Genomic DNA, 26,482 nt, shown 5'->3' on the forward strand with positions numbered 1-26,482 from the left:
CTTGAACAGGAATTAAATAATAAAAAAATTTAAAAAAAAAGAAAACCCACTCCAAGTTCAGCTTCCAGTTCTAAGGTGTGAGGACTTTAACGAGAGAGCGAAACAGTAACCAATCACTCTTTAACTGGATGGCTTCTGCGTCCAGGATTTGGGGTGTGGCCCTGGAATTTCACTCACATCAAAGCAGTTAGTGTCTGTCTCTCTCTTCGCCTTTTTCTCTTCCTTTCCACGCTTCGTAATAAATGTATTCTTGTCCTTCTCATGCTAAAGATTTCCAGTAGTTTCTTGACCATCTTTATATTTTAATCTTATTTATCTTTATTTTTTGTCTCTGTACATATTTTATATCTTACAATGTGTGACGTTTTAGGAAATAGAAAAAGTAAGCCCACAAAAAAATCTGTGTTCAAAATAAAAGTACTCTCGCCTTTATCTTTTTATTTCATAACTGGTGTTGTGTTCCACACATAACTTTAAGTCCACCCATAGCCACTGAACCTGAGCTTATGATCCTTTTGAAAATTATCTTAAAACATGATTTTTAGCAAAAATATAATATTCTACCTATGGTTGTATAAACATTATTTAGGCTTTCCTTACATGTAGATACTGAAATGACATACATTTTTTTCACTTTATAAGAAAATCTTTCCCCTAAAATGTAACTAGTTTCTTAGAGTATGTTTCTCAAGGTAAAATTACTGGTTAAAAAATCAAGAATATTAAAAAAACTGCCCTGACCGCTGTGGCTCAATTGGTTGGGCGTCACAAAGTAAAGGGTCGCTGGTTCAATTCCTGGTCAGGGCTGGTGGCCTGGGTTGCTGGTTCTGTTCCAGTCAGGGTGTGTATGAGAGGCAACTGATCGATGCTTCTCTCTCACTTCAGTGTTTCTCTCCCTCTCTCCCTCCCCCTCTCTCTAAAAATAAATAAATAAAATCTTTTTTAAAAAAAGAACATTAAAAAATCTTTGGTAACATATACTGCGAAATCGCATTTATAAATCCACTCTTATTACCTTGCCTGCTGAGTGTCAGAATGGATGGCTATTTCATCTGCATTATAAAATTTTAAAATCTGTAATAATCAGAAAGATTAAAATTTTGTTTTCATGTGTATTTGTTGGATTATTACTGAGACCACGAATTGTTCATATGTTTCTTTTCCATTGTAACTGCTTCTTTTCCTTCTCGATTGTTAACACTTGTTGCCCACTTTCGCATTGAAGACTTCTCTAACAGAAAGCCCCCTTATGCCTTTAGGTTAGTAATTCTGTGTCTATTATATTTGCTGCACGTATTTCTCCCAATTTGTCACAGGCCTTTTTATTAATATGACTTTTTACACTCAGCACAGCTCATCAATTTTGCTTTCCCTCTCTTTTCTGTTTAAAAGCCCTTTACAAATTGTAATTAGCAAGAGGAGAGAGGCATTAATTAACCTTATTGCAGTCATCATTTTGCAATATATACAGTTATCAAATCATCACATTGTACATTTTAAACTTGCACGTGTTATATGTCAATGATATCGCCATACATCTGGGGGAGGGGTGATATTTTAAAAGTCCTTTGACATACTTGAGATAAATTAAATAGCCACCTATATTTTCTTCCAGGATTTTTTGGTTTTAGATTTTACATTTAATTTGCCAATCCCGTTTCCTACCTCTGGTTGTGGGACAGTGTTGTGGGGAGAAATGATGCTTCATATAATGCTGAGTATATGGCGAGTGACCAAAAAGGGCACCAGGATAGTTCCTGGTCTGTGATGCACCCTTCTTGTGAAATAAGGTCCACTAGGCCTGCTGAAACACTACACAGAAAACAAGCAATTGGCTGGTTTTTCTACAGCTCCCTCGTCTACCGCTGCTGTTTTGCTGGTGTTTTCTCAGAACAAGGAAAAAAGTCCCCTGAGTTATTGTTTCTGAAATGTTCTTAATTATTTTTATTCTTTTAGAGTAATTCAATAACTTAATTAGTTTATCTGCACCCCAAATTCCACTGGGATCTTTGCCGTAATTTTGTTAAATCTAAAACTAAACTTGTTGTTAAAAATTAATTAGCAAAAATATCGCATTTTTACAATATTGATTTGCCCACAAGGAAAAAGAAAACAACAGCTAACCTTTGTGAAGCTTACCGGGCACCAGAGGTCAACCCAAGGTGATTTCACCTGTGACTCGTACAGTCGCTGCAACAGTTTTCAGACGAAGGTGCACATTTACAAGTGAGGGGACTCAAGCCCAGACTGGAAAGAATCCTGAAAAAAAAATTACTGGTGATGACAGATGTTAATTAAATTTACTGTGGTAATCATTTCCATATATATATATATATATATAATATATATATATATAATCATCATACTGTGTACCTAAGACTAATACAATGTTATATATCAGTTATATCTCAATAAAACTGGAAAATAAAGCAAAAAATAAAATATTTTTAAATTAAAAAAATCCCTGGCTTTATGATCATGTTTTTGTTCAGTAGTTATCCCAGTTCATTCTCCCTCTCTCTTATTGTTTTCTTATCCTCACATTTTTTCTACTTTTTATTCTATTCTGATTCCTTTTTTCTTTGAATCTTTTTTTCTAAATTTTATTTATTTATCTTTATAGGGGAAGGGAAGGAGAGAGGGAGAGAAACATCAATGTATGGTTGCCTCTTGTGAGTCCCCTGCTGGGAACTGGCCTGCAACCCAGGCATGTGCCCTGACTGGGAATCGAACCGCGATCATGTGGTTTGCAGGCCCGCGCTCAATCCACTGAGCTACACCAGCCAGGGCTGATTTCTTTTTTCTGTATCTCTCTTGTCTCCTTTTGTTTATCCCTATGTAATTAGTCACATTAAGCTATTCTGATGTTTAGATTTAGCTGCTTTGAATGGCTAAACTTAATTTAAAGAAAAAACAATATGATACCTTATTTGACCTTTGTTCTGAGGCAGGGTCCCATAACCCACCTCAATCCCCAAAAGGGAGACTGGTGACTTCTGATGCAGACACGAGCCAAACAGAAAGTCAGAATGTACAAGATGAGGGGGAAAGAGAGGAAGCAGCAGAAGAGAACATTTAGGATGAAATTTCACCTTTAACTTGAAGGAAGCTGAGTATTTATTTGTTCGCTTTAGAGTTATTGAGCAACCACTGATTGTCAGGAAGAGAATCCTGAAACTGTACCCTTTGTCTATTAAGGACTGCGCATCTATCTATCGGGGAAGAAAACTTCCTGAGTCCTAAAGAGCCCCAGGCTACGCCAGTGAGGAGTGGGGAACTGTCTTCCTTTTGCATTTATAAAAACAAAACGTTGTCTCCCTTTTTTCTTTTATAGAAACCAAGACCAAAAAGAGGATTAGCAGAAAGGTGGGGTGGGAAATAGGTGACAAGATGAAGAGGTATATAGTCAGTAATATTGTGATAAGTTTACACTGTGACAGATGGGTACCAGAATTAGTGGGGTGATCATTATTTTAAGGTAGAAAAATGTCAAATCACTATATTGTATGCCTTAAAGTAATGTAGCCAATTTAAGATTGTATATATGAACTCTACTTAAATTTAAAAAATTAATTTTAAAATGTTAAATGGTCTTTTTAAAAAATATTTTTGTTTATTTTTAGAGAGAGGAGAAGGGAGGGAGAAAAAGAGGGAGAGAAACAAGATCGCTTGCCTGACCAGGAACCAAACCAGGAACCCTTCGCTCTCCCGGACACACGCAACCAACCGAGCCCCATCGGACAGGGCAGTAAACAGTCTTTGCCTCACAGATCATTCTAGAGCAGAAAAGGGCTGTAGTTCACGACTGACATGACAGAATGACAATTCAACTCAATTAACATAGACTCTTGAAACATTTCCATATTGAAGTAAATATTCTCAGCCCTTTGGGCCCTGGACTTTCATCCCCAAAGGGCGTCTGAGAATCCAATTCTGGCCCTTGAGACCAAGACCAGATCTCAGCCTGGCGGGAGCAACCTGAAGCCACAGCAAGTCCCAGACGAGCAGGCTATCGGCTGCACCGCCAGGCGCTGAGCCTGCTGTTCTCTGCGCTATGCCAGAGTGGGCATATGCTGGGGTGTCCCAGGACCTTGAGAGGAGAGTCAGAATGGCATGGAGCCAGTCTGAGGCAACGCTTCCATTGCTCTTCTTAATAGCGTGAGTGGAAGTGGAACCAGAGGAAAAGTACAAAATGTCGTTATTGACTCTAATGGGTTGAGATTAGGACACATGAGATAAAACGTTCGGGCTCTCTGAGGTAGGATCTGTTTATACGTATAAAATCGGTTTTAAAAAGCAGCCAACAATGAAATAGCTGCTGTAGTTACAGATTTCACCCACTTGGCTTCACTTCAGCCTATTTTCTCCAACCTCATCTGTCACCATGCATAGTTATGTTATTTTTCTTGTGATGACAACTTTTAGGATCTCTCTTAGCAACTTTCAGATATGCAATACAGTATTAACTATAGCCACCACGCTGTGCATCACGTCCCCACGGCATTTATTTTATAACAGGAAATGTGTACCTTCTGACTCTATTCACCCACAGGGGTAATTTGTGGTGGGCGGGGCTTGGTTAGAAGAGATGCTCACAGGAATGTGTCATGGCTTCAGGATTTATGCTGTTATTATATATATATGGTATATATATAATTATATATATACACATATATTTCCCTGTGCTGGTTTTGGACTCCCCAAAACTGAATAGAGCTCAGCCCAGTTAATTTTAGAGGCTGCCTATTTTGTCAGGCTAAGCAAGCTTCCCGGTCAGAGAGAGCCACACGGCCCCATAAGCATCATGACAGGCAGATCTGGAAGAGGAGGGAGGAAATGGAGCAGGGGCAGGGAGGCTGCCAGATGGCGGGGGCAGAAGGAGGGAATCCTGCAAGGCCAAGTGAAAGAAACGGCTTGGAGAGAACTTCCATCTGCAGGGAGGCTGTGAGAGCGGAAGCACAGAGCGGCAATAGGTAGAGAGCACAGGAGAGTAGTGGAAAACAGGAAGCCATTTCCAATGGATATCCTCCATGAAAGACCAGGAAGGAAATAATAACTAGAAGAATGCACGTCAAGGAAATGTGCATTTGTTTTATTCACAAATGAAGGCAGACCATCCTCCAGGAGTGCACGACGCCCCTCAAGAGGGGCACTTTTATGAGCATCAAAATGGTGCCTATTTGCCACCACTTACAGGTCGTTGTGAAATATTGCTAACTTGTTTAAGCGTTGCTTCTTTTTACTATTAAAGCTGGTGATTCATTTTAATACAACCAGTTTCATAAAAAACAAAGGCATGTCTCTTATCTTTTTATGAAAGAAAAATACTGATGAATTTCACAGCCAATTCCTTTCTTTAAAATGGAATGTGAGCTACAAATGTGATGTTTAACACACCTCAAATTTAGAATAACCTTTCAAATTATACACACGCATGTCACTACACGTGAGTAACTTGATTTGCTAACTTTTATGAAGAATGAAGTACTGTTTGAACTCAACTGTTTTCATGAATGAATATAAAATTAAGATCTTCATATGATGGAAATTGGGTACAAATAATATGTAAGTGAGATTCAAAGCATGAGACTCCATTTAGATGTTTATTAACTGAACGTTTCTAACAGGAAGTAAAGCACTGGGCAATGAGTTCATCTTCTAAAACATACAGCAAAACAGTATCAGCTAAAAACGGGGGGGATAAAAAGAGAACAGAAACAAGCAAAGAGGTCTGTTTCCAGGCATAAGAAGGGGTTTGTGTGTGTGTAGCATGGACAGACAGAAACACACACCTGAAGGAGCACAGTGCAAGAAGCCTTTATTTTTCACGAATAAATTGGCTTGGATCTGACAGGCCTTGGTCAATGTTAAGACCATGCCACCTTCTGGTTGCCATGTGCATGACAGGCACTCACACTGTTCAAGGACTGGAGCATTTCTCTTTTACCAAAACCTATACTGAAGGGAAGCAGCAAATAGGTTACTTGTGCTGTTCGCCGTCACCCCTGGGAACTGCGTTGGAATGAGAACACGATCCATAAATGCACTGCAGTGACTGCTCAGCTTGAAAATTTGAGTTTGCTTTCTAAGCTTGACCAACTGTGATGGTGTATGATAGCCCAGAAACCAGCGCAGACAGGACTGCCTTCGTGAGGGCAGGAGGGGTCGGGTGCCCTCTTCTAGTGGTTCCACTCTGAACTTTTTAAAGTCGACAGGGAAGACACCAGCATGCCGGTGGAACTGGGAAACAGCAAGTAAACCTGTACGCGAACTTCAGACCAACGGTTAACACGCCATTGTGGCCCCAGGATGATGTGAGGAGTTACATTCTGCCAGAGTTCCTCCATTATCTCAATTTTTCAAAGTCAGATCAATGACGGTGTCATGGCCTTGGGAGTCTTGGCTGGAGAGGGGAGCTCAGTGATGACATGCCTGTGCCACCACCCCAGGGCGTCCTATCTGAAGGACTTTTGGAGGACCATGACCACTCATTGTATGCAGGTGGCTGCTGCGTTTGCATACTTGTTTGATGGTGTTTGAAAAGATGATCACAAAATGAAAGTTATTTTTCCATGTACATTGGTTAGGGGTTTGCATGTCTTAATCAAAATTAGCCCTGGAACACTTGAAATCCTATATTTGTAAATGTGTCTATATAGAGGCGATTTTATTTATATAGGCAGAATAAGACTAACTGAATAATTGTACTTTACATGTTATCAATAGAGACTTCAGGCAATTCGATACCACATTACCTCCCAGCCCACTTGCATTCACCCCTTTCCCCTACAGATACCCTCAGCCTTAAAAACAAAGCAGGAGGCTAATAACACTTTCACCGCAGAAAGAAGTAAAGTTTTCCTGGAATGATCCAGATGATATCTTCAACTTTCTATTCCACTTTGCCTATGTGGACCGAAACTCAACTATTTTGCAAATTGAACCGTTTCTGAATCTACGAATAAAAGGATCCATGAAAGGGTAGTTAGAAAAAAAAAAGAAAATGCAGGCTTACTCTCAAAAGCTAAATTCAGCTGCTGTTCTTGTGCCAAGTCATGGTCACGACTAGATATTGGGATTTGCTCTGTGTAAAATTGGATTGTGGAGAATAACACCATCTACATAAGGTTTTAAAGAGAACTCCCACAAAAAGTAGAGCGAGATCAAAGTGTGAGGCTAAATGCATGATGCGAAGGGAGCCACTTGACAAGAGATTAAAACCAGTGAATCTCAGGAACCAGCTTGAGTGGCTCCCGTCGGCTACACCAGGACCAACTGCGAATCAAGGTGAATCATAAGAGTAAACGTTTGTAACTTATCGAATAGGGTAACACCCCCAGGAGTTCCTGCTAATATGAATACATCAACAAATGAGTGAGAAGGAAAAGCTTTTCTTTACCGTGGAAAGGCAACCAAGAAAGATGAAAGAAATCATGAAATAAGAATATCATCATTTGTCACCCACCATCATAACTGATTCAGGGACTGTCATTAATGGTGGACACTGAAGATAGTGGGTGAAAGTTTGAGAAGGATTCTTTACATAATCTCCTAGCATCTCTCACGAAATAGTTACTCATTAAAAAGTGTAAAGTGGGAACGTGAAAGGGAACGAACTTGGTAAATATCCCCTTAGCCAAGGGATCAAAGGTCACACCACCAGCAAATGCACGAATCAAGTGTTGTGCTTCCTTTCACGGAGCACTGAGAAGCATTTAGCATCACTTCTGTGATATTCTTGCCAAAAGCATAAAGCCTGAATCCAGATTTATAACAAAACATACCAACCCAAAATGAGGGGCATTCAATTAGGTCACTGGCTTGCACAAAAAAAATATTTTTAAAAGGCAGTGTTGAGAAATACAAAGAAGTCTCAAACCCTGTTCCAGATTAAAGAAGACCAGAGACACAGTGACTTGAATGAAGCACATCGCTTTGAATTCTCTTTCTCTTTTTTAAAATATTCTATTTATTTATTTTTAGAGAGGGAGGAAGGGAAAGAGAAGGCGTGGGAGAGAAACATCAATGTGTGGTTGCCTCTCATGTGTCCCCTGCTGGGGACCTGGCCTGCAACCCAGGCATGTGCCCTGACTGGGAATCAAACCGGCGACCCTTAGCTTCATAGGCCTGTGCTCAATCCACTGAGCTACACCAGCCAGGGCCTGAATTCTCTTTCTTACAAAAGATGTTAAGTCAATTGGAAAAAATCTAAATAAAGATTTATAGATTAGATAATAGTATTGTCTCATCCTTAGCTTCCTAATTTTGTTAATTCTACTCCAATATAATTAACAGAGAAATTTCTTTGTTTTTAGGAAACACAAAGCATTTAGATGCAAACACAGCATTTAGATGTAAAGTGACTTCCTCTCTGCAATATGCCTTAAATTTTTTAAAGAATTCTATACATAAGAAATCTTAGTATTATTCCTGTAATCTTTCTACAAATCTGACGTTTTCAAAAACATTTACAAATCAGTAAATTTGATGAAACAGTCATTTCTTTTGGTTCACACAGTGCCAGTTAACAGGTAACTCTTATTCTTTTTAGTCAAAAATCAAGTTGTTTGCTCTGGCCTGGTAGCTCAGTTGGTTAGTGTATCATCCTGATAAGCCAAAGTTGCAGGTTGGATCCCCAGTCAAATCTCTCTCTCTCCCCTCCCTCCCTCCTTTCCTCTCTCTGTCTCTCAAATCAATAAATCATTTTCTTTTTTAAAAAAAATCAAGTTGCTTTTGTCCCAGGTATACTGAACTTCAGAGGTTGAAGATGGGATTCGGCAGCCATGTCTTTTCAGCTCTCCTCTGTACGCTCAACTGCAAATCAGCTTCCTTTCCTATCTGAGCTTCATACTTTCCCTTCTCTTCTCTCTGCAATTTGCTTCTTTTTTCATTCAAAGGCCTTTCCTGGCGTCCCATTTGCAGTATGCTATGTGAATTGCTGGGTATTCAGAGGGCTGTCAGACTCAGCTCCCAGTCTAAGACACGCACAGAGAATTCTAGTACAGTGTATTTAATAAGTGCAACCATAGTGGGAAAATGCAGGAGAGAAATGATGACGTGGATGACTTCAAGGAGTTGTGACAAGGGAACAGAAGTGAACCAGAGAGGCCCGTGTTGGAGGGAGATTAAAGACATTGAGGGGCATGCAGTTCATAGTGGGGTCTCCCAAGGACCTGCTCTTGGCTGCTCTGGGCCACCGGCTCACTGGTGAGGATGTGACTGCACACAGGCGGGGCTGGGTCAGACCCTGTTTGCCCCAATGGGGAGGCACGCAGGGGTGCCAAACTCATTTTCGCCAGAGGCCACATCAGCCTTGTGGTTACCTTCAAAGGGCTGAATGTAATTTTAGGACTGTATCAATGTAACTACTCCTGACAGTTAAGTGAGAGCTCAGCGCTGCTACTGGATAGAAACAAGGTGGAGTGCTGGATTCAGCCCATGGACCTTGTGTTTGCTACCTGTGCAAGGGGTCATACTTAAATTCATATATTGGAAGGATCCTTTCTGCTCAGTCTCCCTTTACAAATCCTTTAGTAACATACTGACTGTTTCCTCACCAAATAACTGTTTTAGGTCATATGCTGTGCTAGCCTGCAGCACACATGACAAAAAAAAAGTGTGATTTCTATTCTTGCAGGGTATCTCTGTTCTGTGGTTTTCGTAGCTTTTTTCTTTTTGTTTTTTACATTTGAACTTGAGCCACATTTAAAGATCACTGTAAGTTGTGTTTGGTCTGCCCTGTATTTTTTAATATGTTTTTTCGATTATGCCATTACAGTTGTCCCATTTCCCCCTTCTTTTTCTCCACCCTGCACACTCCCTTCCTCCATCCCCCCTTTAGTTCATGTCCATGTGTCACAAGTTCTTTAGATTCTATATTTCCCATACTATTCTTGCCCTCCCCCTGTCTATTTTCTACCTACCATCTATTCTACTTATTCTCTGTACCTTCTCCCCCCTTCTCCTCCTCCCACTCCCCTGTTGCTAACCCTCCATGTGATCTTCATTTCTATGGTTCCACTCCTGATCTAGCTGTCCTCTTGGTTTGCTTTTGTTTTAGGTGTGGTTGTTAATAACTGTGTGTTTTCTGTCTTCATTGTTCATATTTTTTATCTTCTTTTTCTTAGATAAGTCCCTTTAACATTTCATATAATAAGGGCTTGATGAACTCCTTGAACTTGACCTTATCTGAGAAGCACTTTATCTGCCCTTCCATTCTAAATGATAGCTTTGCTGGATAGAGCAATCTTGGATGTAAGTCCTTGCCTTTCATGACTTGGAATACTTCTTTCCAGCCCCTTCTTGCCTGTAAGGTCTCTTTTGAGAAATCAGCTGGCAGTCTTATGGGAACTCATTTATTTTTGCTTCTTAACCTCTCCCTAGAACTCCTAAGCCTGCTGCCATTATTAAGTTAGCAGAAGGACAATGTATTTGAAATAAACTACAGTGCATAGGAAGGCAAACTTTACATTTCTCTAGCCAAGCTCAAAGTAGCTGATTTAAACCGTATTCAAAGCCTCATGCACAGTCCTAGCAGGTAATATTGAAATGATAGAATTCCCTAAAACCCATCTTTCAAACCCATTTACTTAACGATATTCCTGTCATCTTAACATTTATAAGGTAAAATAATTGTTTCATTTGTATAATTCTGAAATGTAGTTAGCCATTATTTTCAATTATTTTTCCTCATATATTATGATCATTTATATTCACACTTAGTACACTAATTAGGCTAATGGCCTCTAGTTCTGTGCTGTAGTATTTTATTTCATTGTGTTTGAAAGCTCTCTTGTATGGATATAATTTCTACAGTATAAATTCATATATTATCATTATTTTAAAAAGTAGTTTTATTATAAGGGTCAGCAAGGAAAAAATACTCAAGGTAGTTCAGATTTTCTTGAAGAACATAATACATCCTTCAATCAAAGCACCTACTGTGTGTACAACATTTGGTTAGGAGTTCCCAGAGGACACTGAAGGAAGAACATGGACAGGGAGAGTTGAGACTGCTCTAGAAAAATGTATTTGGTAACTAGACAAATAACTGATTTCTCTAATACAGATAATGCCCACATGCTTTGGAGTCAAAATTTGCATTTGAATCCTCAAGCTGCTACTTTCCAGCTACGCAAATTCAGGCAAGTTACTCAGTCGCTCAAAGGCTCAGTTGCCTTGTGTGTAAGATGCAGGTGATAATGACTCGTTGGTACCCTGTCTTTTTCTGTTCACTCTTAGCCTCTACCACAGGCCCTGTAAGGGATTCAAATGGTCCTTCTTCATCCCACAATTCTATGGGCCTCAGTTACTTTAGGAAAGAGATACTAAAGGGTAGAAAAGTAAACGAATGACTCGAAGTATAGAATACTTATAGATCTTGGGACAAACTAAATAAATCAAAAAGTGATTTGGAGGGTTTTAATCATCAAAATATTTGAGCTACTATTTTATTTCCTCTTCTTGTCTTACCGTCCATACATTCCATCCAGTCAGTTATTTTAAAAAATAGACTTCCATAATTTTTGTTCACTTATTTTTTGCATTTCCACTGTTACTACCTTTCACCAGGCCCCACTGCCTCCCTTCCCTCCTTCCTGGATTTTCTCATCTGTGTCTCACCTGCCCCTCACTGGTCCATCCTATGCAAGGCAGCCCAGATTACTCTGCTTAAGACTGTGTCTGTCTCATGCTCAAACTGCTCTGTCCTTTAAAGCTGTCACTAAATGGAAACCAGTTTACCCTTCATATTCCTCATACTTCACTGAAAACGAACAGCTCACTCACGTGTCCTGTACCCATGTAGGATTTCATCTATCTTGTGTCTCCTCGTACAAAAATCTTCTCTCTCACTCGCATACCCACCGCAGCACAGCATGGACAAATCCAGCCTTCCTCAATCCTCAACTCAATTACTACCTTCTCTTTGAGGTCTCTACTGATTCCCCCAATTACACATAATCTTAACTCCTCTTAATTCCCATACACTCGTTTTGAGGAATCTGCTCTTGAATACAACCCTATAAAAATCTCAATGTGCTGCCCTTCTCTTGAAGAATTGCCACTTCTTCCCCTTCAAAATGGTGTGTTTGTGCACGTTGAAATCACTAGTTATGAGGGCTCTCTGCAGGTCTTGAACAGCTTGCATTTCCAAGGTGTTTAGCATACTGTCTTCACACTAACATTCAGTGAATGAATGAGAGCTTTTAATCAGAGCATTTCTTCATTTATTTACTCAACAAGTATTTACTGAGGACCTTCTAAGTGTGAAGCACTCTTCTGAGTGCTGGGATCCACCAGTAAGCCAAACAGACCAAAATTTCTGCCCATGGGAAGTTTCCATTTTAGTGCATGAGAGGGATGAGGGAGGAAACAGACAAAATAATGAACAAAGTAAGTAAGAAAAATGTGTAGCATTCTAGAAGGTGCTACTGCTGTGGGAAGAGCAGTTTAAGGGGCCCTGGAAGGGCTAGGTGGGTGTTGGCAGGGTTGCAGTTTACATAGGTTTGCTTAGTTCCAGCCAAAACTGGAAGGAGAGAAGGAAGGGAGTCCTTCAGATGTTGTATGGAAGGGCATTCCCGGCAGAGGGAAAAGCCGGTGGAAAGCCCTGGGATAGGATCATACCTCGTGTGGTTCAGCCACAGCAAGTCAATGCCTTTGGCAGAGCAGATGAGACAGGGAGAGGCATTAGGTTGGATTTATGGAGGAATGGTGGACAGGGAGGGAGACGAATTGTGTAAGGACTGTGGCCTGTCCTCTGAGAGAAATCTGGAGCCACTGAAGGGTTTTGAGCAGAGGCTAATGTAATCTGGTCTTACCTTTATCATATTTTACTCTCATTTCTTGTTCGCCTTTTATGCATTAAGAGGTCCACCTAAGAGAAATGGGCCTGACAGAGTCCAACTAGTTGAAGCAAGTGTAATCAGTGGGCTCCAAAGAATTGGAAAAGCATTTCCGTCTCTGACTGGCCAGCTCAGAGACAACAGAGATGAAAGGGTGGCCCAAAAGGAGCTTGCTGATGCACCTGCGGCTCTGGCTTCTTGTGACCGACACGGTCCATGCACTGTTGCCCCCCCCCCCTTTGTCCACACACACTGAGCAGAAGCCTCTGGTCTTCTGGAAATTTCATGTAAAGATTCAGGTCTTCTAGCAATTGCTCTCAGATAGCTTCGGCTAACGAGATTTCTGTCTTACATTGTCAAAGCATAAAATAACAGTAAAGGTTAAGTTACGACTAGTATGCCATGAGATTGTCAAATAAGCGGCTGGTTTTAGTAATCAGTTTTAAAGACCTCATTCCCATTGTGCTTTCCTAGCAAATAGGGGAATTTTTAATTGCGGCTGTTGCATTTTTTTTCCCCTCTCCTATTACCACCTCCTGTGTGAGGACTGATGATTGGCTCAAGATTGGTCAGCCTCAGGAAGAAGTTGGAAAGCAGGGGCAGTGCCTCACACAATGACTCCATGGTGGCACATGGTGGCACATGGTGGGGTGGGGGCAGGCCTCTCTCCCTTGCCATGGGTCACAAGTCATTCTCGAGGCACTGGGGAAAGAGTCCCGTGGAGCCCTCCTCGTGAAAAACCCCGGGATCTTGCTCGTCTTCTTTTGTGTTTATGTGGTCCTGCCCTAGAGTATTATGGGGACTTGACTGTATTATGTGTGAGGTGGGACTAGCACTAGCCTTCCCAATTCTAGTGAACGTGGCCATGGCCACTAACCACCGTGAATTTGGGGAAGAAAAATCTTATCCAAACTCACAGTTCACTCAATCACAGAAAAGAAACTGGGGCAATGGCCCAGACCTAGGCCCAGACAACAGACGTCCGGGGTGGCCCCCGTACCCTGGCCCCTCTGATCCCTGTCCTTCCTTGCTGCATGAACTTGGGGATGCCACCTGGCTTGAGTTTCAGGATGCCCATTTGTCACCGGGGATGACAAAACTTACTTTGTGTGATTATTGTTGTCAGAGTTTTAGTAATCATCTCATATTGAGGACCTGGCAAATTGTCACTCTTCAATAAATGCAAATTTATACCCTTACATGGCTCTAATGTTATATCAAATACAACTTTTCCAAGTCATACATTTTAGCAGTTTACTTTTAACCCGTATAAAAGATTAATGACTTTTTCCTGATACTAAATATAAGTGGCACTTTTGGGTCCACATGCATTTTAGAAAATTTGATTTTCAAGATAATTCTTCCATTGGGCTGATAACAACAAAGTAGAAATTGCTGTTTAGCTATATAGAATATTCTATAGTTATACGGAATATTCCCAGAGGAGGCATTGTGAAACATCAACAGGCAGAAAGAACTGGTGAGTGAACTTTGGAGTCTCTTTTCCCCCTAAGATTTTTCAAGAAAGATATATTTTGCACATGGAGGTTTTTAATCCTTTCCTGCACAGATATGGCTGGGGATGCGTTCTGTGCCTGGCCCTGAGAACAACAAACGGCCGTGCCTCAGCTCCTACCCTGGAAAAGTTTTCAGTCTGGCAGACGGAACACTTTCCTTTGTGTTATATTATAGTAGGGAAGTTCCAGCAGAGTGCAGCCATACCTGAGGGCGGAAGGATGAATCTGACGATCGCTTGCTGTCTATTCCAGCTGAACAATTCTGTGTTTTTGGAGGCCATTCCCTGCTAAGACGAACTGAGTGCCGTGTGCTGATGAGGAAAGGATAATTAGGATAAAACAACTGTTAAGAACTTTCATTTCCATTTTTCAATAGATTGTTGCTCCTTAATGATAATGAAAAATGTCCCATTCTCTGTGAGCTATTTTCCCTATTATTGAAATGATGACCATCAATTCTCATTCCTGCCCATATAAGACACCCAGGCGGGAAACCCAGAAAACTAACTCTGATATTTGCATGTCTTCCCTGTTGGAAATAGGGGTTTGGGCTGCTATGTAGACTAAATCTAAGGACTTGAAACAAAAGGGGGTTGGGAAGCCACTGCCAAGGGCAGGCTCTGATACAGGGACAGACCTTGGACCTTCTGCCAAAACTGGAGCCGTGCTCAAGCTGTTTAACTTGTGATTATTTCCTCCTGTTGCCTCTTCTTTGAAAACTAATTGTAGGTGTGAAATGGCCATGTTTAAATAATTCATTAAAAATAATAAATCCAGAGGAAAGCGACAAAGATATAGGGAACCCTGGTGAAGTACAAAGCAGGGGTCGCATCCATCGTGGTTTTCAGAGTGCTTTTTTCACTCTGGAGTGTTGAATTATGCCGCTCTGCCTACTTGGCCCTGGGTTGGTTTTGTTCTTTCAAGGGACTTGCTGAGCTAATTCTACATTAGAGCACACTGAGCAGTAGCTTCCTCACTGTTCCTGAAAACATTTGTAAATGCTGTTGTTTTGGCATTGGGAAAAAAAAACCTCAGTACCTTCTGACTGAGGAAAACTCATACATTTATAATTATATTTTTAATGTTGTGGAATAGCCTTTTAGCCCTAGCAATTATGCAAACCAATTAGACAACAGTGTTTAATGTCGGCAACTAAATGCCCAGAAGATTTTTAACTATAAAAACAAGAGTTTCTGCAAGTTTTTGGAGGTTCTTCCAACCAGACAATTAATTGAACCAACTCAATGGTGCCTTTGTAAGGTTTATAGCTCCTGGAACTATTGCTATGCTTACAGAGCATTTTAAATGTTACATCCTTAAGACTTCTAGATCAATTAGTTTATGATAGAAGGCGATATCTAGGTTTAAAATTACTTTTTTGTGCTGATAGATCATTTTCAGTAATAAGCTAATTTTTTTTTTCTGTAGAACTAATTAGTAACTCGAGCCCTGGAGAAACAGCTGCATATTGGTTCCACTTACAGCCTCCTACTGAGAGGGAACCTCCACCACGTTCCGCGCAGCCCCTCCCCACGTGCGGTTGGGCAGTTAGAATAGCGGGGGGGAAAATGGCTCAACAGCATTATAAGGAAATGAGTTAGGTATCCGTATTTCATTAAGTCTGCTAAATCCTCCAAGACCTTAGAACCAAAAGCTGTTCAGATATCCACTGCTTCAATTATTCAATACACCCATTTAAATAGAAAAAATACCATGGTATTTCATCTCTCATACATGCTCTGTTGTGGAAAAACTGGCCTTCCAAGCTGACATTCAGAGAAGTCCATCTGGCTCCTTAAATACAATCATGGCTCTTTTGTTTGCCCAAGTCTCCGATGAGGAGATGTTTGCCACTTAATTGCTGTTGAGGATCACAGATGATGGCTCATAAGTTCAGGCAAATTGTGGGCAGCATTTCGTTAACCAACAAGAGAGAGTGCTGGTACTTAACAATTTTCCCATAGAGCTCCATTGCCCCTTAACGACACCTACCCCGACAGCATCAGGGAGACTTGTTTCACCACGAAAGCTTTTCTGGCTTAATCACCCTGTGTGCACTTGCTGTAAAGGAAGCCTGTTTCCAGTTAATATATTTGCCGCTACTTTAAATATTCATTTATTATCATGCTTGTTAAGTGAAGGGTGGAGAATAGTTTTGATGACTTCCATCAGTACACACTGAGCTTTCAGAGACCAACAAATAGACTGGTACAACAATGGTGTTGCTCTGTGCTTTGTGGACCCCCAAATCTGCTTACGAAGATGAGTTTTTGTCAGCCATGAAAACAGTATAGGGGTTAAGTGAGAAGCAAGGCACCAGTGACAATAATGGGTGAATTTTCATTAGGGGAGAATTTCCTAAATGTTTAATGCGATTCACGTGAAGTTGGATTTCATTTCTCTATTGACCTCATGATATTATGTGTCCCAGTGGATAAAAAACTAAACACACGCAAGTAGATGTGTTTTGATTTTTCTCTTCATTTGGTTTCAGCCAAATGAAGCCAATATTGCTTAATTACTTGTAAGCAACAGTAATTTAAGAATCATAAGGAAATCAAGATACATATACTGTAATATGTCAGTATTGTAACTGAAAACAATAGAAACAATAAACATGCATCATGTAGCATATTTTATATAAAACCTAGAATAAAGTAATTATTCTTGTAAAGGCTGCCAAAATTGTCACTCAAAATTTTAATCTCAAAATTTTGGTCATCTGTTACTAGTCTTAGGTATTTGTTATTATTCTTTAAAACTCACGTTGGGGTGAGATCCAAGATGGCAGCAGAGTAGGTGAAAGGTACACTCACTTCCTTTCAGAACCAAACTGGAGTTACAACTAAAATATGGAACAATCTATCTGAATAACCAACTGAAGACTAGTTGCACAGAAGTCTTGTAATCAAGAATTTACAAGCCGCATGAAGTCTCGTAGGAAGGGTGGAAACATGAAAAGGGCTGGACTTACTTCCAAGGGTGAGGGTTGAGATTCTGGAGGGATGTCTTAGCTTCAAAGTTTTTTCCTGAGAATCATGGGGTCTCACCTCATTCTAGGCTTCCTAGCCCAGTTCACCAGAGCCAGGAGGAAGCTCCCACATAACATCTGGCTGTGAAAATCCGTGCAGATTCTATCCTCCGGGAAGAGACAAGAGTCTGCTGGAGACACAAATGCCCTCTTAGAGGTTACTGCCTTATGACCCGGTGATTCCAGAAATTTATTCAAAGAAACTTGAAATGCTTATTTGAAACAATATATGCACCTCTATGTTCATTGTAGTGTTATTTACAACAGCTAAGATTTGGAGGCAGCTCATGTGTCCATCAGTACATGAGTGGATAAAAATGCTGTGGTACATTTACATAGTGGAATATACTATTTTACCATAAAAAAGGAAGGAAATCTTACCTTTTGTGACAGCATAGATGCACCTATGAAGAGCATTATACTCAATGAAATAAGCCAGGCAGAGAAAAACAAATATCCTATGATTTCACTTACATGTGGAATCTAGTAACGAAATGAACAAACAAGCAAAATAGATCAGACTCATAGATACAGAAAACTGGTATTTGTCCGAGGTAAGGTGATATTGGGAGCTGGGTAAAATAGGTGAAGTAATTAAGCAAAAAAAAAAAAAATCTCACAGACACAGACAACAGAATGGTGATTACTAGGGCAAAGGGGGTGGAAGAAGGTAGAAGAGGGCAAAGGGGGAATAAATTGTGCTGGAAGGACACTTGGCTTTGGGTGCTGAACGCACAATACAGTGTACGGATGATGTTTTATAGAAGTGCACATCTTAAACCTATATAATTTTATTAACCAATGTCACCCTAAAAATTTCAATAATTTTTAATAAAAACCTTATGTCGGAGACTTTTTTAAAATACATTTTTTCTCAAAGTGAGATAACCTGGTGTTCGAATTATTTTTAAAAAATTTTTAAAAAATGTGTTAAGCTAATGTAAGGAAGGACTTTGATTTTTATTTGAATGAATTAATGTGACTTTAAATTTCAGCCCTTCAGAATATCTTCTTTGTGCTTTGCTACATCAAATATGCTTTTGTGACTTCAATTAGGTTTGCTTAACTGCATACAGAGAGTTCAAAATACACTTAATTATTGATGGGAGCAACATTCCCACAGCCACCAATCAATGACTTTGATTCTTCTCTTTAAAAAACTGGTCTGATCATGCGTTTTAGATTGGTCAATACTGGCTGCCACAGAGAGTAATATGTCTAATTTGTTTCTATTCGTCATGATCATGTAGTTAAAAAACGTCATCTCCACTTGTCACTGGTAAGAATAGTATGTAAAATTGGGAGCATTGTCAAAATTTGTTATACGGGCCTGATGTTTTTAAAAGCCGCAACACATCCCTGCATCCTGGTTTTCCCATGGACATGAAATACTTTGGTGACTTTATCCATTCGCCTCAGCGTGGCTGCCTCGCATGGCTGCCCATCTATGCTCTCCATCAGTTCCAAAGAGGCTGCTTCTCTGGGCTCCATGCAATGCTTTCTCCCTGTATTGTGCAGCGTCATTCAGAAAAATCCAAGAAAGTGCTTTGCACTCTCACCTTTCCAAATCACTTTTTTAAAAATAAAAATTCTAGATTATATGAAAAGTGTTGTGGAGATGAATCCAGAGGAACTGGAATAACATTCACTATCATCATCATTTAAGCTGTGCTGTCGCCAAGTAGGGACAGTTATCATACAGGGGACCGAGAAGGGGAACAGTCGAGGTCCCTCCTCCTGCTAACACCCTCGGTGTAGCTCAGCCACCGGAAACGTATACTCAGTGTGTACCACGTTAAAGAAGAAAACACTGACCCGGGATGCAGAGAGCCTTCCAAATGGCCTTTGTGAAAGTGACTTTGTGCCTGAGATTACCCTTCTTTTCCTTCTCACTTAGTGGAGCTGGAGAACCAAGGAAGAATAAATAAATAAAGGGTTATTTTCACTCGAGTTTCTGTGTGGGGTGAGCTCACATAAGGATGCGTTAACTCTCAGAACACGAGGGCTGTATTTAGTGCACTATAATCAACACAAAATAACTCATCCTCTTAGCAGTAAGTGGGTATTTAAGGGAAGTTGTTATATTCCTAGGGGTTGTTTTAATACTAGGAAAGAACTTTAAAATTTACAGTGATCCCTCACCTGAACCCGGACAGCACCTGCTATCCATTTCACTCTGATTACACATGTGCCTCCTTGAACTGCTATGCACAATTGCATTTATTTGTATAACAAATGCTGTAAACATATGTCATTTATACACCTGTCTAGTCACTCACTAATAAAATAATCTGTATAAATCTAGTGTTCACTCTAAACTAAGCGATCACATAATGTGATTAATAAGAAAAGTATAACACTTAAGTCCCCACACCTTTTATTAATACTTTTGTTACTGATCTAAGTTTACTGGGCATTTAAAATTAATAGGTCCTTTTGGGGAAATACACGTAGCTTCTAATAGTTAGAAGTAGGTGAGGGCTAAAATTCTTCTCTCTCCAAATTTTGCTATTTAATGGTATGTAAGAGTAAAAGCAAGTCAGAGAATTAATTCTGTACCACATAAAATATCTATCAGTAAGTAGGAGACCCCCCGAAAATACATTTTCCCTACATTATAAAAACATTATGTATAATTTATTATGTAAATAAGTGTGTGCACACCAATTCAAACAGCACATATTGTGTCTTTTACAATGGAACAGGCAGAATATGTTACAGGATTTAGGTAGACAAGACTTCACCATGGACTGTGGTGGGAAGAGGAGTCCATCACAAAAGAACTTAAACTTGACCAGACTTCCCAAAAAAGGCAGGTCTTAGATGAATGGGGTGGGGCCCAGGACATCCTAGGCAGGAAAGAAGCAAGGTAAGTTAGAGAAAGTGGAAACACTGTAGGGTGGCTCACATGTTTACGAAACTGCGCTTTTCCTAATTCCAGCCATCAAAGTTGGAACAACATTTTGAACATGAAGAACATTATCATCCAATTATAGGTGTCTTAGCAGCTGTACCACCAGAATTAATCTAGTTTAATAGGCCACTCAGGCATAAAGATTGTGGATTTTCTATTTTTTATAGGCAACTTGACTTTTAGTTAGAATATTTTATAACCTATTCCCTAAAACATGAAGGGCTGAGAAAATGCTACCTGCAATTTGTTGGCAGTGTAGTGTGTTGCTACCATTAGAAATGCCAAGGAGGCAACAATCTTTTCCCATGTTTGTTCATTCATTCATTCGTTCGTTCGTTCAGCAATCTGGATTAAGCACCTACTGTGTAGCACACGGGTGGCGAACACAAGGCCTGAGGACCGAATCCAGCCCTCCACCTTGTTCTATCTGGCCTGGCACCTCATTTCTACCTAACGAGAGTGCCGAGCTCTTGCTTAACTGTTAAGGAGTAGTTACATTTATTCAGCCCTAAAATTAAATTTGGCCCTTTGGAGGCAACCACGAGGCTGATGTGGCCCCCGGTGACCATGAGTTTGACACCCCTGGTGTAGTGTGTATTGTGCTCAATCATAAGCAATTTCAGCGAACTGAGAGAATGCTGCTTAGTATTCTTCATCACCTGGTGACTACAATGACATTACGGACTAAGGCACCATCCCAGGCTGTCACTGGCACTTGGCGGATGGTGGTGGTGGTAAGGAGGAGATAGCAGAGGGCACTCATTGGCCAAAACACTAACCCCTACTGAGTTCCTTACATGCAGAGACTGTGAGCCATGTTTCAATCAGTAATCTGAGAGGCTAAGACTGCTTTTAAGATAGGCTAGAGTCTTGGAACATTTTGGCATTCTAAAAGATAGGCTAGGTCTCACAAACCAATTGTGAAATGAGTAGAAGGCCAGTGAGGTGACTCCATCTGCATATATTATTTGTTCTCATTTCCCAAGGGCTTGGAGAGAATTGGCAAAAATTGCTGTTTTCTTGTCTGAACCATAAGAGGCTGAGCTTCAGGTTTTGCCTGAGACCCTCTAGGTTTTGCCAGGTGGTTGTCCAAGTGAGTCATTATTAACAGCACCTAATTACTTTCTCTGAAATGTCCCACTGACACAATAAATTATATGGTCACTTTAATACTAGCTGACATCAGCCTTAAACAATAGGTCTTGAAATGCATTAACAATTTGGGAAAGAAGGATTTCTAGTGGGTTAACAACTAACTAAAGAGAATTACTACTAGGTTTTCTTGAGCTAGATACTCATAGTACTAAATTTAGTATCATTTACATGATACTAAAAAACTAGTCAGTCTGGTCAATAGAGCTGGATGGGTGGCAAGTCAGGGGGACAAATCCCCATAGCCTGGTGGTGAAGATCACAGATTTGAGCCAGGCAGGTAGGTTCGCACCCCAGTTCTGCCACTTCTGGCCCATGTGACGTTGCTGTGCACACTGGCCTTAGTTTCCCCATCTGTAGAGTGGGGATGATAGGGTTACCTATTCACAGATCTGAAATGAAGATTATATTAATATATGTACAGTGCCCACAACAGTGCCCACTTTCAGTCATATAAGAAAGGTTGGCTCTTACTACTCCACCATTCAAAAAGGTAGGCATGGGAGTGAAGCTATCTCTTCAAACTCCTGATTTCATTTCCTTTGGATATCTGCCCAGAATCGGGACTGCTGGATCAAAAGATAGTTTCACTGTGACTTTTGAGGAGCCCAAGCCCCATTTTCACAGTGGTTGTACCAATGTACCTTGGTATCAAAAGTGTATAACGGCCCCTTCTTCTCCACATCCTCCCAACCTTTGTAATCATTCATCTTTCTTACAACAGCCACTCTAACAGGGAAGAGGGGATATCTGATTGGGGTTTTTGAATTATATTTTCCTGATGATTAGTGATGTCAGGCACCTTTTTATAGGCCTCTTGGTCATTTATATCTTCATTTGAGAGATATCTATTGAGGTCCTCTGCCCACTTTTTAATTAGTTTTTTTTTCAAAGATTTTATTTATTTATCTTTAGAGAGGAAGGGAAGAAGAGAAGGAGAGAAATATCAATGTATGGTTGCCTCTCGTGAGTCCCCCGCTGGAAACTGGCCCGCAACCCAGGCATGTGCCCTGACTGGGAATTGAACCGCAGTCGTGTGGTTCNGGATGATAGGGTTACCTATTCACAGATCTGAAATGAAGATTATATTAATATATGTACAGTGCCCACAACAGTGCCCACTTTCAGTCATATAAGAAAGGTTGGCTCTTACTACTCCACCATTCGAAAAGGTAGGCATGCGAGTGAAGCTATCTCTTCAAACTCCTGATTTCATTTCCTTTGGATATCTGCCCAGAATCAGGACTGCTGGATCAAAAGATAGTTTCACTGTGACTTTTGAGGAGCCCAAGCCCCATTTTCACAGTGGTTGTACCAATGTACCTTGGTATCAAAAGTGTATAAAGGCCCCTTCTTCTCCACATCCTCCCAACCTTTGTTATCATTCATCTTTCTTACGACAGCCACTCTAACAGGGAAGAGGGGATAGCTGATTGGGGTTTTTGAATTATATTTTCCTGATGATTAGTGATGTCAGGCACCTTTTTATATGCCTCTTGGTCATCTATGTCTTCATTCGAGAGATGTCTATTGAGGTCCTCTGCCCACTTTTTAATTAGGTTTTTTTTTTTAAGATTTTATGTATTTATCTTTAGAGAGGAAGGGAAGAAGAGAAGGAGAGAAATGTCAATGTATGGTTGCCTCTCGTGAGTCCCCCGCTGGAAACTGGCCCACAACCCAGGCATGTGCCCTGACTGGGAATTGAACCGCGGTCGTGTGGTTCGCAGGCCCACACTCAATCCACTGAGCCACACCAGCCAGGGCTTTAATTAGTTTTTTTTTGTGTTTTGCTATTGAATTATATGTGCACTGCAGCATTATTTACAATAGCCAACATACTGAAACAAATGTGTGTTGATGGGTGAATGGATAAAGAATATGTGGTATACATATACAATGAAATGTTATCCAGCCTTTAAAAAGGAGGAAATCCTGTCATTTACAACAACATGGTTGATCCAGGAGGACCTCATGCTAAGCGAAGTAAGCCAGACACAGACAAACATCACATGACCTTACATCCTCACATGTGGAATGTAAATTAGTCAGAGTCATGGAAGCAGAGAGGAGAGTGTTGCTAGAGGCGAAGGGGAAGGACACATGGGGAGATGTTGATCAAAGGGTACAAAGTATCAGTGAAGCAAGATGAGTAATGTCTGATGATCTAATGTACGGTACTGTCACCGTAGTGAACAATACTATATTGTTTACTTGAAATTTAGATCAAAGATCTAAGAAGATAGATCTTAAGGGTTCTCAGCGTGAGAAAAGAGAAGAAAGGAAGAGAGAAGAAAAGAAAGGGAGAAAGAAAAGAGTAACTACAGTAGGCAAGCCCCTCATCTGTGATTTTGCTTTCTACAGTTTTAGTTACGCATGGTCAACCATGGTCTGAAAATAGTAAATTAGAAATTCCAGAAATAAACAGTTTGTAAGTTTTAAATTGCACACCATTCTGAGTGGCTTGATGAAATTTCGTGCTGTTCCATTCTGTTCCACCTGAGACGTGACTGGTCCTCCAGTCCAGTGCACCCACACTGAGCATGCTCCGCGCCCGTTACTCACTTAGTAGCCATCTTGGTTATCAGACAGACTGTGGTGGTGTCATTCTTGTTTGACTTAACAAATGGCTAAAAAGTGCAAAGGCAGTGATGTTGGCACTTCAGATATGCCAAAGGGAAGCCATGAAATGCTTCCTTTAAGTGAAATGGTGAGTGCAGTACAATAAGATATTTTGAGACAGGGAATGGGAAAGAAACCACATTCATATAACTTTTATTAGTGTATATTGTTATGATTGTTCTACTTTATTATTAGTTACTGTGAATCTCTTACAGGGCCTGATTTATGTGTAGAAAAATATAGTGTATAAGGTTGGGCAGGATCTGTGGTTTCAGGCATCCTCTTTAGATAAGAGGGAATGACTGTGTGTGAGGTGGTAGCTGTGTTAATTGGCATGATTGTGGTGATTACCCACTATATATATATGTGTATATATATTTGTGTGTATATATATATATACATATATACATATACATATATATACATATATATATATATAAATACCAAGTTGTACACTTTAAGTTATATAAGTTTTATATGTCAATAAAGCTAAAAAGAAGGTGGGCATGGGTGAGCTAACTCTATACAAACTCAACCTTCAATGAGCAGTGCTGTCAACCACGAGTTCAACAGACAATACGGCAAATTTAATAGTGTTTAAAACCAATGGCAGGGCGCTATAAGACTTTAATTTGGGACATATATTATAATAAAACCAACCATTATTATATGATAATAAATAATAAATTTTTATTTATAATGTCACTTTGAACTTATATAAAGTGAAACCTGTCATATTTTATCTCACTGACCATGACAGAATATTATTCCCAAGATATAAAGGGTTCTCATATATTGATACGTTACAGTATCTTAAAATTTCTTATCTCCTAATAATATATTCTAAACCCTCATTAAATATAAACTCCACTTACATCTCCCCAGCTCTGTGTAAAAGATAGCACAGGCAGTTTTGATTTGGACATACCACTAAAGCAGATGCATTTTATTGTATATATTAGAGACAATATACGTTTAACTCGAAAAAGAATCACTGATGAAAATAGGATACATTAAATTAATAATGTTTGACTATTGGCTAGGAAACTGGGGATTAAGATCTCAGTTCCCAAAAGTAAATACCTTGATAGAATGATCACAATGGAATTTAGAAATTAAGTACTAAAATCTATGTTAATGCAGTATGAGTGGGAACATGAGAAAATATCAAGTTGTAGTTTTTGTTGGAAGATGAATTTGAAATGATCTCTTATGCATATGCAACTTTTAATCCATACTCTCTGAGGTACATTTACACTCACATTTAGAAGTCTAATTAGTAATAAAAAGGGAAGAGTTGTAACAATACACCCTGTTCTTAGGTCCCTGTTATACAGTCTAAAAACAAATTAATTTATATCTTAATACACATGGTGTTATTTTCTGTACTTCAGACCCAAAGATACAAGCTTGATCTTTCTTTCTTTTTCTCTTTATTTTATTTTTTGTTTTGTTTTACTTTACATTTAATCTGTAAATTTGAAGCCTGGAGATCTTTTTTTTCAAAGTCAGACTTCAGACATTTTTCTCCTGCAAAACAAAAGACTTGAAAAGAAGCAGCTATAATGCTTTGAAATGTGTGATTTTTCTAGTGTGTGCTATTTCTTGTAAAGACTAACAGGCACTTGGATAGCAAAGCATCAAAACCATCCCTTCGAAGGCTCCTCGTTCAGGCTTTTGCTAGCAGAATGCCTCTTAACCCTCCAGGCAACTCAACAATTGAGTTAAGGAGATTTTCATGTATCGGTTTTCCCTGTCATATGGTTGACTTAACTTCAGGATATACTTTGCAGCTAAAGGTTCATTTCCCTCAATTTGTTAAGTGGCTAATTATAAAGGTGCACAAAAGAATTGACACAGGGAAAGAGAGGGGCCTAGCTTCTCACAGCAGTCCCAAGAGGCCTGTACAAGTGTCATTTGTAAAAACAGAGCACAAATTAAACAATGGCCATAATAAGCCTCCAGTAGCTGGAGTGTAATGAAAGGGGAATTCTTATGTAGACATGAAGCTGCCACAAAACTGCTAGGACTTCTGTTTATTTTTTAACATTAACAACTAAGGCCTAATATAAGTCATGGTATTTAAGCTTCTGTCGCAAAAGTAAAATTTTAAATGGATGACCATAATAAGTTAAATTAAAAAAATTATTTTGTACCTGTAGCTGGAATTTAGTTTTATTTTTTCACAACAATTTTTCCACAACATTGAAAATACTTTTGAATCCTAATGAAAAGAAATTGGTCTTATTTCCTAAATAAGCATGTATTTTAAATGTTTTTGGTAATAATGACTAGAAATAGGAGTGTGAGACAAAAGAGCTGAATTAAGAAACATTTTCCGTTCCATAACCACCAGCGTTCCTATTTACTGCCAGTACCATGAATTCTAAATACCTGCCTTTTTTTA

Source organism: Sturnira hondurensis, unplaced genomic scaffold, assembly GCF_014824575.4.
Source record: "Sturnira hondurensis isolate 20B ecotype Veracruz unplaced genomic scaffold, ASM1482457v3 Scaffold0010812, whole genome shotgun sequence".
In the NCBI taxonomy this organism is placed as follows: domain Eukaryota; kingdom Metazoa; phylum Chordata; class Mammalia; order Chiroptera; family Phyllostomidae; genus Sturnira; species Sturnira hondurensis.